The 15,418-nt window shown below is 46.0% G+C and overlaps 1 long non-coding RNA gene across 1 annotated transcript in view; it reads right to left on the bottom strand.

Moving 5' to 3' along the window:
- Positions 1-12,676, bottom strand: part of LOC113563239 — a 138,418-nt gene extending 125,742 nt beyond the window's left edge. Inside the window, exon 1 of the long non-coding RNA XR_003407381.1 lies at positions 10,773-12,676. This is a non-coding gene — a long non-coding RNA (uncharacterized LOC113563239). The remainder of the gene's footprint in view (positions 1-10,772) is intronic.
- Between the last annotated feature and the right edge of the window lie 2,742 nt (positions 12,677-15,418).

Raw genomic sequence — 15,418 nt, forward strand, 5'->3', positions numbered from 1 at the left:
ACGTCGACAAAGCCTACTATAAAGCGGCGCTAAAATCAAATTATTCTGCATACAAGAATGTATAAGCATAACTGTGTACATGTTACTCTTGTCTGAAGACAGTAAGACAATCTTATTTAATTCGAGAGAGAAGAATCGAAATTACTGATTTAAATAAAAAATTGTTTGATTTTCATATTTTTTATACTTGTAATACGATTAAATTAGTGAAGAATATTTTTCGTCTTGTTATCAGAAATCCTTTCTGAGGGTGCGGACTCGCACACGCCGGCTCCACGTTATCGCGGTTGGAGAATAGGGAGGACGATTAGCGAAATCTGTTCCAGTGTTAAATACAGTCGGCGATTCCGTCCCGCCACCGTATTTCAACGTACGCGCACACACATCCGCGCGATAAACGGTGCGGGTGATATCACATTTTGCAGCAACGCCAGCTCCCGCACCAGACTCGCCGCATACGGTGCACGCGCACACGCGCACACATGCAAATAGACACGTGCATACGTACACGAGAAAGCGCGTGCACGAAAGTACAGTTGGGGTTCAAGAGAAGTTTTGAGAGCACTAGGAGAGAGAGGTATAGGAGCTCATCGACGCGTCAAAGTGGTCCCAACCAATTTCATAGCGAGGTGAGCAAACAGGGGTTCTCAAGCCCTCCCTCCCATCCTCTTCTCTCCCTTCCTACGCCTTCCGACGAACCGAACCATCGCATAGCGGCTTCCCTTTATACACCGGAACGCGAAACCATCAACCGCGAACGATCAATACCCCAAATTACTTTTCGTCACCGTGAGAGAGTGCGAATCAGCGCAGCCGTTCGCAGACAGTTCCAATATAACGCTTTATTTCTCTTTTTCTTGGACGTAAGGAACGCTAAGGAACTCCTTCATGCCGGTTTCGCCTGGATCGTGTCATCGGAATATCATAGAATACCAATTACTCTCGCTGTTGATTCTCGGATCGAGTATATAATCGACTGTGCGGTCACTTGATAGTCTGATGCTAAACTAGTCGATCCAGAACCGCAGAAGTAACGTGCTCGCATTTGGAACCTTATTACGTCGATCACATCCCGTGTGTTGACCGGTTCTTAGTTACGGCAATGGTTGGCGTAATAGTTTCGTCGCGGTGCGGGTGCATTACGCCGCGACATCGCTCAGGTATGCAAACTACAATTCTCATTAATTCTCGCCGATATTTCGCGGTAATCCGCGTAACAGAAACTTGAGTTGGAGAAACTATATCGCGGTGCCGCACGATGGATTGTCGGATATTGCAATTAATACGGCGCCACGAGGAGAACAACCGATACTTACGGGATTACAAACGGTGCGCGCACTCCGCGCATCCTTACGGTGAATCTGTAACGATCCAACGCGGAAAAGTGAGCCCCTCGCAAATTGATACGATCGATCGCTCCTCTGCGCGATCCTCACATCCGCGCAGCATCGCGAACCCTTTAAACGCGCTTTTCCTTCCTCGCCGCGTTCCGACGAAAAGCGTTCGACGAGAAACGCGCGCCCTTCGCCGGGAGAAAACGTTAAGATCAATTATGTACAAACCTGATAAACTCAAATGAAGCGAACGGCAGGAGGGCGGGGGTGAGGTGAACTACAGAAGTTTCGGACGGCGGCAAAAATACTCGCGCGCGCATTGTTGGTGCTCACGTTTCGCTCTTAAATATATATTATGCCTCCGAATTATAACAAGCGCCCCGAGATTATGCAAATGTTTAATCGCGAAGGAGCCCGCTAATGGGAAGAAATTGCAGCGCTGGCGCCAGATTAAGAGTCACCCCCTCCGGTTCGCGCCAGCAGAAGCGGCAGAGCCGCCGGTGGCCTCCCTAAGAACTCCACCCTCCTCACCCCTTTTGCACCGCCGTTTTCCTGCTTGTCGGCTCCGCCGAGATAAGGATTTAATTTTTGGCCACCTTTAATCCTAATTCCGAGTTACTCGGAAGGCAGGTGCGCGCGCCAACTCCCGCTCTCTCTCTCTTTCTCTTTCCATCTTTTTCTCCTTCGCCCTTTTTGCTCCCTTCCGAGAGATTTTAACCACGAAAGATGACATACTGGCCCGATGAAATAAAAAATGGCGTTGCGCGTTGAAACATTCTATTACTCGCTGTTTTACGAGATTATTTCATTGCCGGAAATAAGAAAAGTGCTCGCGCAAAGTGAATAGTTTAGTAATTAGTATTAGCTTTATCGTGATCGTTACGTGTAAAATTCTCTTGCATTTTGCAATTAGATGGTCAAAGGGCATTTTTGTCGTCCCTATCCACATCACTTTTCGGATAATCGCCCTTCTGCGATAACGGGGAACCTTCCAGCGTATTTTAATACGGTGTCAAGAGACGAAATTCCTTCCAGGAAAGGCCCTTTACTTTTAATCTCGTTACTTCAATTCTATCAAGGGGATAACACCTATTAATTCGTCCCCAGAATGAACTCGTTAAAGGAGCTCAACTCGGTCGCGATGTAACTTTGTTAAGGGGTATGCGTAAAAACATTCGGCCTGGCCTTTGAATACCCGCCGCCGGCGGATAATAAGGGGATTAATTGATATACGAAAAATGCAATTACGCGACGGAATAAGGTGTTCGCGCGATAAACGAGCATGTAGGATGCATCGCCAGTGTAAATTGCTTAACCGTTATCATCGCGATGTATCTGCGTGAGAGAGCACGAGAGTACAATCGGAAACTTCATTTTCCGATCAACGCATTCGCGTGGGAAGCGAAACGTCGAGTCGAGCAATAAGTTGCGGAAAACGCTTGTTTTCATTATCGAAAAAGAAGAAAGCTACATGCTCACGAGGTGCGCACATGGAACTGTTTAACTATTTCGGAAATTTCGGGTCCGTTCTCGCTCGTTACTCCCAGTTATCCTTACTACACGGCGCAATACGCGCCGATACGTTCGGTATACACCGACGGTGTAAAAAAATTACTCTAAAATACGATTTGGCCGGTAACTAGTGAGAATCGGTTTATTGGATTTACCACGCGCTCCAGTTCGTTTATATTACGATGGCTATCCGCCGCGTTCTGTGCAATATAAACACAATGTATCGGCACCGATATTGAAAAATGGCTTACTTTCGGACTACTCCGATGAAGACGTCTCACCAGTTTTTCACCGGTCGCGTTTAAACGCAGATCTCGCGAATCCTTCAGACGCGTTGATCATCAACGCATTGACGCGACGCGTCAACATTAATTAACAAGACTCGCCACATATCCCATTCTGTACATAATTCGCCGCATCATTATTTTCCACCCTTCACGATACAATTGCGAGTATATTAAAAATATCGCAAAACACAGAAATATAATACTAAATATGTAAAACGCTTTCAAGAGAAAAGCGGAAAAGCGTGCTGAAAGAATTTCTAAAAACGCTCTCGCAAAGGATTCATCTCGGCTGGTGCGTTTCGCAAGATCGAAACCAAAATCATTCATGAGCAGGCGGCAAGTTTGCAACGCCACGCAGTCCTAATTTATTCGATTCTTTTCGCGGCAGCTACGCAGTGCGGCGCACCGGAATCAACATCGCATCGACGCCGCTAGCCGCATAAACAATTAAGCTAATTGTTAAAGCGACAAACGGGCTTATATACGTACTGTGTCACACGTATATCCCCGGCGGACCGATATGCTCGTGCACGCACTCCACTATGGCAAACATAACGTTGCAGCGGCCGCTATCTCCGAGTTGCGCTCGCGAGTTGTTCTTGCGCTCGTGCGCGCACACACACACGGGCGCACATGTAACGCCTGCTGCACGCGAGGAGGGTCCTTCGCCAAATGTTTGCGCAGAGGAAGGAAGCAGCGGCCTCGTCGTCCGCGCAAAGTAAGTGTCAATTATATTCGAATTTCGGCACTCTGACGGGATCTCGCCATTAACGTCCGCTCGTTAATCGATTCGGGTACGAGTCTATTGTTACGTCGTTGCGTTGCACGCTTCCGTCGCGATGGCGCTAATTAATGTAGCGTGTGCGAGTCGAGTCGATAAAGCCCGCTGTTAAAACGAGAAACTCCACACGGGGGAGGAGACGTCGCGATCGTACTGGCGCGATCAGGGAAGAGGGGGATGCAGTTTAAGGATCGGGATCGGTACGAACCTTCCGTCTACCGTAGAATCGTCAACTCCCGAGGACTCTCTCCTTTGGGATCGATAGCTCGGGATTGGTAGTTACACGGGGAAACGCGAAATAAATGTACACGACTCGACCGAGCGTGCGGCGTGCGCGTACGTATATATTATGCACAGGTGGAAGAGTATCGAATTGATCGACGAACCCGCTAAGGTGCGCCGTCGTTTCCCCAGGAAACGTACATACCTCATTGTTCCCGCGCGCTTCGTATCCTCGGCAGTGCATTACGTTCAATTCTCGAAAGGGGAAACGCTGCCGTGTGCGCGCGGATGTTTATCGTATCGCGATTTCCTTCGTCAAAAAGCAAAAAGGGCGCCAGCTCCCTTACCCTTCGCTCGGCTTCGAGCTGCTCGATCAGACGGCTCTTTCCTACCCTCCGTTTCCACATTAATTCGCGGCGCACAACGTGCACCGCTGGGCATCCCCGAGCGCGAGCGCCGATTCGTACCTTTCATCGAATTAATTAATTAATAAATGGGAGACGAAATTTTTCGAGATGCAGCATCCGCGCGTCGGCACAACGACACGCACAATATTACCTTCGGTTGACGCCGCAAAGAGGGACTTGCTCTAATAAAGCTGTAATATTGAATGCGCGTTGTGACAAAAATCACGGCGCCTTTCAAAGAGGCCAATTAAACGCGATCTAATTATCTTTAATTATACGTCTCCCTTTATAGCTTTGAGACGCGCGACGCCCGCGTCAAACATTACTCCGACCCGTAGTGACAACAAGAGAATCCACCCCTTTCGCGAGTTTTACGTCATCACCGTTATCGATGAGTGATCGCAATAACGACGAGATTACGTAACGGTTGCGAGCAGTTCCATTACGCAGCTTACAATCGGAGGCACTCGACGCTGGAATCGTCTTGCGTCGCAAAATTCGTGCGAGAGAGGCGACTCCGGTTATGCCGCGCGCCTCTTTTGACGGACCAAGTAACGAACGACGAAATGATAATGAGATCATTATTTGCTGGCTGACGCATTCGATGCAGCTAATTTATCTACGTCTGCGAGGTGTTTGTGATTAGCGAAAGACGGGCCGATGTCACGGTTGCGCGGAGCGTGTCGGAACGTAAAGCAACAAAAATCCTTGGGAAGGCTTCGAACTCATCGGAGTAGACGTAAAGCAATTTCGCAGCGGGGATCGGAAAGCAGCTTGAGCAATAAAGCTTTGCGCTCCTGGAAAAGCGCGATATTATTTAATGCTCGGTCAATCGAACGGCGCGGAAACTTCTTCCGACACGCCGATACGCCAGTTATTGAAAAATTCAAATCGGCTACCGCCGTAATTTCTTCGTCTTTTTTCCCTTTCTCTCTCTCCTCGTTTTTTGCGAATCGCTGCCCGGTCGGTCGATGTTTGCGATCGCTAATGAAAGCTCGGCATATAATTGAATGTATCGCGTACGAACGATATATTTACGCGAATCGTCCATTGATGCACTTGAACCGGTCGCGCTGCGAAGCACCGATAAATAAATTGCAAATTTCGTTATTTTAGTTTGCGCGAGATACCAGCGCGGCCGTATGCTATGAAAACATTCACGCAGATTACATGGTGAATCACGTAGGATACTTGGTATCGGAAAAACTTTATCTCCCGTAATCGTCGCGAGCGGATTAAGTGTTTATTAATAATAATTCATGTGTACATCTACCTGCATAGTCGGGCATAGTGATCGAATGAACGAGTGATCGAGTAACAACTGCTCCATGCTTGACGAAAAATTCGCGCCTGTTGGAAAGTATAGAAATTAAAATTTCCGATGCAACTACACGCCCGGACATAATCAAAATTCGCAAAAACTAGCGCACGAAGCCAGGGAATATAATTCATATTTTTTCGTATTAATATAACGAAAATGAGAAAAAAGGAGAGAGGAAAAGAGAGAAGCAACGAATTCTCGCTGATATTTAACAATAATACCAGAGCGTTGAAAAAGAGACTAAAAGTTTTGCATACATATAAATAATATTCTACATATTCCACGAGTATTATTTTAAACGAAGTCGTGGCCGGTTATCGCAGAGCCTCTAAATCGAACTTCCTTCGGTTTTATCGTGGCTCTATCCGATAAACATTGCACGCTCTTTATCTTTCTCTCTCTCTCTCTCTCTGTCCTTTCCCTCACTGCCAGAAATTACGTGGAGGCTTACCTGGCTCACCGCAACACCTGCGGCTTTCCCATCCCCCGTTACCGTAGCTATCGATTTTCTTTAATCTCCACCGCCAAAAAGATCCTCATCGCAGATATTCCGACGTGAGAAACAGCAACTGACGACAATCGACGCTGCTATTATTGTTTTTAACTTACGGATTTCCATCGGTGCACGTGAAGAAATGCTACCATCGTCCGCCACCCTTAATCGACCGATTAGAACGAAAGTCGTAACACTGACGTAAGCGCATAATTCCATCCGCGCGATTACGTTACATTCAAATCCCAATGTTTTCCTTTACGCCAATTTAATTGCAATATTTTTGGCGAATTAATACACACTCCCTTTATCAATCCGGGTATTTATATCGGTATACCTTTGAAAACATTGTAATGCGAAATTTCGCGCACTCTAAAGCAACTTTGATTTATGCGTTTTTATCTCCTCGGATTTGTGACATTTATTACATACGCTGCAGACACGCGATACCCCGCGTCCATGAGACATTTCATCGCATTGTACATTTAACACTGTTGATATTTTGTTAATGCATAATACATATCTGGGGAATGAGTGAAAACAAGGTAGAGAGAGAACAAGGACGAGCGAGAGAGACGGAGAAAGAGAGTGAGAGAGTGAGAGACCACAGCTGGTTTCAACTGGTGAAACATTAAACCCAGAGATACATAAGATGGACCCGTTAATGAAGAAGCAAAAAAAAGAAGGATGATGTCCACAGCTATTCAGGAAGCACTCAAGAAAGTTGGGTTTACAATCAGGTACGTCGAGAGGAAAGGTAAACCCGTCTTCGTCCTGCGAGTTAAAACTACCGGCGCGGCTAATGGCTCAGAGCGGTCGAATGACACGCGACAAAATAAAATACAGCTTCCGCGGAAAGTTCTTAGCCCGGAGAGACAAACCTCGTCCTCGGAGCCGTGACATTTAAACGATGAATTAAACGTTTTCCGATCCGAAAAGAAGAAAAAAGAAGATACGGAAACGTCCGCCGATTATGACTAGAATGGAATTTTCAAAGATTATATTTCTTTATTTAATTATTAACATCGTAAAGGCACAAAAACGTAACGTTCGTAATTGCTCGATCGTCAATCGTGATCTATAAAAAAAAACAGAGATCACGGAGCAAGTGACAATAGCTGGCAAACGACTCTGCCCTATCGGCGCCGCTGCTTGGCTGGATAATCGCGCAACCCTTAAAACTTGCACAATCTTGTCGAATGTAAGACGAACATCATTTAACGCGGAATACTGCCGCAAGTTTTTACACCGCGTCGCGCCGTCGCTCGGTCATTAAACGAGTAACCAAGAAGTTTCTATGGGATCTTGAACGTGCCAGAAGGGGACACGGAAGTCTTGACGGAGCCAAGGAAGAGGAACGTCAAGTCGGAAGTTGGCTCGGTCGACCTTGTAGTCCCCGATGTCGACTTGGTCGTGTCTCCGTCGATGCGAAATTACCGTGCAAACACAATTGCAACGCTCGCGTAAATATGATTCGGTGAGGGTTGGCGGAACCTCGAAAAACGACGAGCATCGACGTTGGTCTCGCGGGGCGAGGGAGAACCGACGTGGCAAAATGGGTTTCGGAAATTCCATGATACTATTGATCGCGTGTTGCACTTTGACAGCACATCTCCTACATCACGAACTCGCATTATGAAATCAACTTTGCGAGATCTTTATGAGCTTACCACGTACGTTCGCAAAGTAACGATGTATTGAGTTGTAACGTATATTCGTCCCGTTTATTTAGCGGTTTTAAAACAACGAATACATGTTGCAAATTTTAATATTATTAAAACTAATAAAGTAGGACAAATATATGTTACAACCCAGTACTCATTATCTTTGCCGGCTTCTTGCATTTTCTTTGAGAATAAATAGTGAGATTAAGGGGGGAGCCTGCTTTAGAACGTTGAAAATAAGGTATAATTTTACGAATTTTTTGGGAGAAACTATACAGCGGATCATTATAAAACTTTTATGCATTTATTAGTACATGTTTAAAGATAAAAAAATTATTTTTTTATTTGAATATATCGCCTGTAGAGGTCGTCCTGGAGGCATTGTAAATTGGTGAGCATTTTCCTGCCTCCAAATTTCATCCAAACTGAAAAATTGAAATATTTTCTCGTTATTTATGAATTCCCATCGTCGATGACCCTTTAATATTCATAAAAACATTACTTTTGCATGAAAAAGTTCAAAAACTTTGCCTAAAAATCGTACTTTTGTGTTCTAAGCTCCACCATTTTGGCACTTTTCAACTTTTTTCTTCTCTCTTTGGTTCATCGACGATGGGAATTTATAAATAACGAGAACATATTTCAATTTTTCAGTTTAGACGAAATTCGGAGGCAGGAGAATGCTCACCAATTTGCAACGCCGGCGACGCGGCTGCACTAAGATTTCTCCAGGACGACCTCTACAAGCGATATATTCAAATCAAAAAATAATTTTTTATCTTTAAACATGTACTAATAAATGCATCAAAGTTTTATAATGATCCGCTGTATAGTTTCTCCAAAAACAATTCGTAAAATATACCTTATTTTCAGCGTTCTAAAGCAGGCTCCCCCCTTAATCCCACATCTTGGCTAATACTGCCGACGATCGGAACGTCTGTGCTCCACGCCAAGTCCGCTCGAGGTATCGGAGAGGGTCTCGCGAAAAACCGATTTTTGCGAAAAGATGATAGCATTTCGCGCGATCTCGGTATTAAGGGGGGAGCCTGCTTTAGAACGTTGAAAATAAGGTATAATTTTACGAATTTTTTGGGAGAAACTATACAGCGGATCATTATAAAACTTTTATGCATTTATTAGTACATGTTTAAAGATAAAAAAATTATTTTTTTATTTGAATATATCGCCTGTAGAGGTCGTCCTGGAGGCATTGTAAATTGGTGAGCATTCTCCCGCCTCCAAATTTCATCCAAACTGAAAAATTGAAATATTTTCTCGTTATTTATGAATTCCCATCGTCGATGACCCTTTAATATTCATAAAAACATTACTTTTGCATGAAAAAGTTCAAAAACTTTGCCTAAAAATCGTACTTTTGTGTTCTAAGCTCCACCATTTTGGCACTTTTCAACTTTTTTCTTCTCTCTTTGGTTCATCGACGATGGGAATTCATAAATAACGAGAACACATTTCAATTTTTCAGTTTAGACGAAATTCGGAGGCAGGAGAATGCTCACCAATTTGCAACGCCGGCGACGCGGCTGCACTAAGATTTCTCCAGGACGACCTCTACAAGCGATATATTCAAATGAAAAAATAATTTTTTTATCTTTAAACATGTACTAATAAATGCATCAAAGTTTTATAATGATCCGCTGTATAGTTTCTCCAAAAACAATTCGTAAAATATACCTTATTTTCAGCGTTCTAAAGCAGGCTCCCCCCTTAACGGCTCCGAGATCGCAGCAAAATCGTACACTCGGTCATCCTTTTTTCGGTCATATCTGTCACGGCGGCGATTATTTGGCGAGTCTAGACACGCACCTAATCCTACGAGGGGGACTCAATTTTCCGGGAACTTTTAAAAGTGCTCCCAAGTTCTAATTGAAACTTTCGATCACAAACATCGCCTTATCTCTGGGAGCGATCATAAAGTTGTTTAAGCCGCGGGTTCTCTAATTCCGCAAAGAGATTCAAGTTTAATCATCGGGCCCGATTTATGAGCACGCCGTGCGGCGCGATTAAAAAAGTTACACGCAATGCTAATAAATGCCGTTAAGGGGGCACCTGTCGAAGATGCATTAAATAATGCCGACATCCCTCATATCGGTTGGTACGCGCATATCGAATGAGCGCGTTGGATTTGACGGACGACGACGCTCGTGACGATATTAAATCGCCCGTTATGGAAAACACATTTTCATTCTGCAATCTGGATGTCATGTCAGCTTGGCCGCGATCTGCCTGGCCGTGCGAGCCGATTAAAAAGAGCAAAAAATTATAAAACGATAGAATAAACGCAGTCTGATTTCATAAGTTAGTTTTAAGCGCTTTCTTTCACCGCTACAAGAGGAAAGAGAGCTCGTTTTACGTGCCGCGTCAGAAATATCCATCACGCGATGTAATGAGATATCCCTGTTAACTTTTGTAGTAATTGAAAAGCTTTCAAATATATATATATATATATATATATATACATAAGAGAATCTACCTCCATAACATGATTTGATTTTAATCCATTACGTACGATTCAGCATCCACGTTTCGCGTCTGAGTCCTCCGAGTTACATAATCCATTTAACAAACTTGCTACTTCGGGAAGAGCTTTTATAATAAACAGGCTGTAGGACCGCGCAGGAGGGTATCATTAACTCACTCGCGGCAACAGCACGAATAATATAACGCAGACGCCACGCGATTCCTCGATCGAGTCGGCCAGGCCGCGAAAGAGTGACTTGAGGAGCGACTTACCTCGCAGGTCGGACTTGCAGCGTGGCGGTTGGCGGTCGATCCGGCGACGACGACGGCTGGTGGATCTGATTCGATCGCGATCGCGACCAACCGGGGACAAAGCGTGCCACGACGACGTTTCCACGGCGCACAGTTTAAAGCACGATGACCCCACTTTTCGCTGAACGCCGCCGATCGTCAGGAAGCCGAGCTGTCACGTGCAATCTATCTACGCAACGACAACCAGCGTGCCCACGTGACGTGTATGCACCCGCATGACACACGGACAGGTGCCACCGTCAACGCCGGGTCATTCGAAGACAAACGAGGCGACGATATACAATCGTTGCGGGGGCGAATAACGAATGCGTTGCGACACTCGTGGAAACTCGGCCGCGCCGGCAGAAGAATTTAATTAATGCCCGTGAGCGCGTTCACGTGCTTTGCCCGCGATACACGCGGATTACTGATGATATAATGGGGATGATGCAACAGCGGTGGAAAATGTATGAGAGATCTAACGGCGGAAATAATATAATCGCATTTATCAAAAATCTCTTATTAAACAGATTATTTATTTCGTTAGTTTCCTGAAATTTCTGCTACGATAGTCGTACAACAGCAATTTTGCACGAGTACTGAAAATAATTTTCTATAGAATTTAGAGTGAAAGATTGCATATTGTACATCGATACGGCATAATACGATAATACGATAATACAAAATTGTCTAGCTGTAATAACTGATTTTCTCAATCGAACGAACATGCCGTTACAGGATGAACTTTTAATCGATAGTGAAATTATCGTATGTAGAATAATTTACTAAAACTCGGAAAGCGATCTATGATATTCGACTCTTTCCTAACTTGCCAAGACAAACGGCGAACTAATAAACATGATAACAACTTACTGCGAGAAGAATGCCAACCCTTTTTGCTTTAGCCCGAACGACTGAATCCACACGCTGGTGTCGCCTGACAGAAACTCGACTATGGAAACTTTTCTACTGTCTTTCCCCCTTAAAATCCTCAACTAAATAAAAGGAAACTCAACTATTCCGCGATTGCATTGCAGCAAGGTGAGCCGGCCTCGTTTCCTATTACCTTCAACGGATTCTACGTAGGATGTCACTTGGCGGAAACTTGATCATCGAGAGCGCGAAAATCCCTTGATTCTCACGGAATGTTCAAAGAGAAAATTTCGAGGATCCTGGCGACCATTACACAATCAGATAATCGCGAATCTCCAGAGCGATCTTACAGAGTTTTCACGTGGAGAAAATACAATCCCAGCAAAAAGCTATTTTCTCTCTCTTTGTTATCTTTACGTGAGAATATAACAAGCAATTATTTAATTTCCTGTCCGAGAGTTATTTGTACAGAGGATATATTGTGCCCGCAGCACATGATGCTTGCGGAAAATCTTATTCAAATATATTATATTATAATTTAACAGAAACATGGCCTCGGTTAAATAAATTCCTTCAACAGTTTAATCCCTTCCACCCTAAAAATCCCATCAAATTACTCGAAGAGAACGGTCTCGCGGTGCAACGTGGTGCCAGCGAACTGGCGAAAGGCGAAATGATGGAATCTACGCGATCAAACCTTTGCTTCTTTACTCGAGGAAACCCTCCTTCGAAGACAAGACGGAGGAATCGAATCCTCTCCGAAGCCACGTTGCTGCGGGGTGACTCCGTCGTCCTCATCCTCGACAGATGATTCCACGCGGATGTCACCGGGCGGAAACGCGGTGACAGTCGAGGACAAGATACGTCGAGAACGACGCGTCCCAACCCTTTGAACCTGGCAGCTAAACCCGCCTAAGTGACCTAAAACCCGTGGAAGACGCGCGTAACTTCGTGCTACCTTCCGGGGTTGACTCGGGGATACTAGGGGTTGTCGACTGTGCGGATGCGGACGATAGACTGACGTGGTGGTGGGACCGCTTGGAGGATCGTGTGGGACGGTCGTCGACGATCGGGAGTGGCTCCGGCTTGCTCGCGATCCGGCGCACGCGCACCCCCTGTTCTCCTCGCCGACCGATCCCCCCAGCACCCTTCGGCTACCCTGTCGTTGAATCCTGTCGTCCCCTCGCCACCGCCACCAGCCACCCCCTCGGCCCACCCGAGCCACCAACGCCATCCAGGCGCGCTCTCTAGCGGAGGGTAGGGTGGATAGGTGATACGGTGACGAGACACCTATATGTTCGGTATATCGGCTCGATCCGGCCACAAGGGTGGGGAAAGAGCGATAGGGAGAAGGGGACCCCATCCTCCCGCGCGTCCCGGTCGTAACGTGGCGCAGAAGGGGATGAAAAGATGTTGCCACTGCCTTAGGGTGGACTTGCTCGGGATTTCGAAAAAAACGCCCGATGATCTCCCCCGATTGGAAGGCGCGAGCTCGGATTTCCCGTTGATTCCACGATTGTGATATGCGAGGGCGGTATTTTTCGTCTCGCCGGTGAAATCTAGACTTTTATAAATATGCAGTAAAAATCTAGCTTCCTAAGTATCGGTCGGGCGGGGACGGAACAAACGAGATGTCGTCAGGAAATTTCCATCGCAACTTGACGCGAATTCGTCTACCGTTCTCTCTTTCTCTGTTTTAATTTTTTTTATTTGAAGCGAAAATATTCTTTTATCGACAACGTTATGGAGCAATCTGTAACGGTACAAGGCGCCGAGAAAATGGCGCGTCGCACCCCTAAACCAGCATCTCCGCCAATTATGTTCGCCGACGGTCTCCTTGCACATGTGATACACGGAAAATCTCAGTTTTCTCACGCGAGCGTACACCGTGTTCACGGTGTCCACCAGGAAGAGCGAAACCTTATCTCCGTCTCCTATCGCGACTAATGGAGAAAGATGCGACGTGTCACACGATACCGGGACTATCGAGTGTCGTCGCATTTCGGGGCGGATAATAATAATGCAATTTCGAGATTAGGATCGCGTGGAGAGGTGATTTGAGTGTCCGATGAACAGGCATATATCACGACGGAAGCTGTCGTGCGATTTAATAGAGCGAGCGAGAGGATCGCGCGGGTCACACACGTATCTGCCAAACAGGCGAAAGTACTATAATTTCGCACAAATTGCTAAATTTTCAGACGGAATGCTGTCGTGCACGCACAAAAGCCTTGTCGAGAATTTCGATACGTCAAATTATTTAATTTAACATCGAGAAACTTTTCAGCGCTTATCGCTATTCCCGCAACTCCGCTTTTGCGTTCTCAAAAATGAAAACTCAGCTTTGCGCGGGTGGATAATAAAATCTTATTTTGATAAGCCAGCAGTGTTGTCGCGGATAAACGCGAGAGATTGCACCCTCATTGTGGCTGTATGAAAATTACGATGGTCTGGGATGATTCCCCGAAACAGACTTCATTGCTGCACTTATCGTTGGTGAAATAATAATCCAATTACTGGGTCACACACAGGATCGTGCTCGGACCTACTCGAGTGCGCGATGAATAGGCATCACGGACCGTTCTGTCGCATGATTTAGGTGTGGTGCATGAGAGAGGATCGCGATTATACACCTTTGTGCACAGGCGTCCACTCACAGGGTGTGCCATGCAATAAAAGGATGCTCTCGAAACTACGCCAAGGTGTCTCGATTTAATAAAGCTCCTCTCCCAGATCACAAATCCATCAACGAACCGTCACAATTATCAGTGCGTCAAACGAATTCACCTGACAAACACTTGCATCCCGCAACCGCTTTCTCTAGCCACGCGACTCCAATTTTTCCACGAGGAAACAATAAATAACAATCTTGTTGGTAATCAACGCGCATCGAGATATACGGCAGATAAAAGATAAGAGGCGCAGGAGTGAGCTTCGTTTCCAACGTTCGCCGATACTCGCACAATTTTGACCGCCGCAAAGGCAAGGCAATTTTTCACAAATATCGCCGTTTAATCGAGCCACCCCTTGTATACACGAGCGCGCCGGAGTCGGGCGGACCCGATTCGTCACCAGTGGTGCATCGATGGCGGAGGGTGTGCTAGTTAGTGCCGTATTCATTACAAATTACAGACCGCGAACCGGTTTCATGACACCGCAGAAACGCGAGGAGCGCGGGGCCGGTGTGCCGTCTGTGTTTCGCGGGCGGCCCCTTTTAATCCACCACAAATGTTCATTTTCCGGCCAATTATCGCTAATTTTCATTAGAACGCCGGCGTGGCGCGACGCGGCGCGTTCATCCTCGGTGCGGCATGCGAAAGAACTGATTTGCGTTTCCGCTTCCGCGTTTACGAACTCATTTAACCGTTGATTCCGGCGAGCGGGACTCTCTGCCTGGAATTAACGCAGTATTATGTTATTCTAAATGCAGCGTGACGAGTGAAACGAATGGCTGACGTGGGTGAAACGAGTCACTCGAATCGCGTTGAAAGCTTCAACTGAAATGATGACTCGAAGATGTTCACGGCTGCTATCGGCGTGGTGGCGTTATTTAATGAAAAGCAAGTGGTTCAACTTGATTCGAGTTGGTCTCGACTCGATTAGCCCGGAACTGCGTCACCTGCGAAACAATTATCGTCCACGTCCGGCGCAATAAAGTGGACGAGCCGGTGCGTGCGGCGCGATATATTGGGTCGTCCGGAAAGTTCGTGCCGATTTTGAAGGAAAATTCAAAGGCAACATTTTTTTATGTCGAT

Source organism: Ooceraea biroi, chromosome 13 (genome assembly GCF_003672135.1).
Source record: "Ooceraea biroi isolate clonal line C1 chromosome 13, Obir_v5.4, whole genome shotgun sequence".
Classification (NCBI taxonomy): domain Eukaryota; kingdom Metazoa; phylum Arthropoda; class Insecta; order Hymenoptera; family Formicidae; genus Ooceraea; species Ooceraea biroi.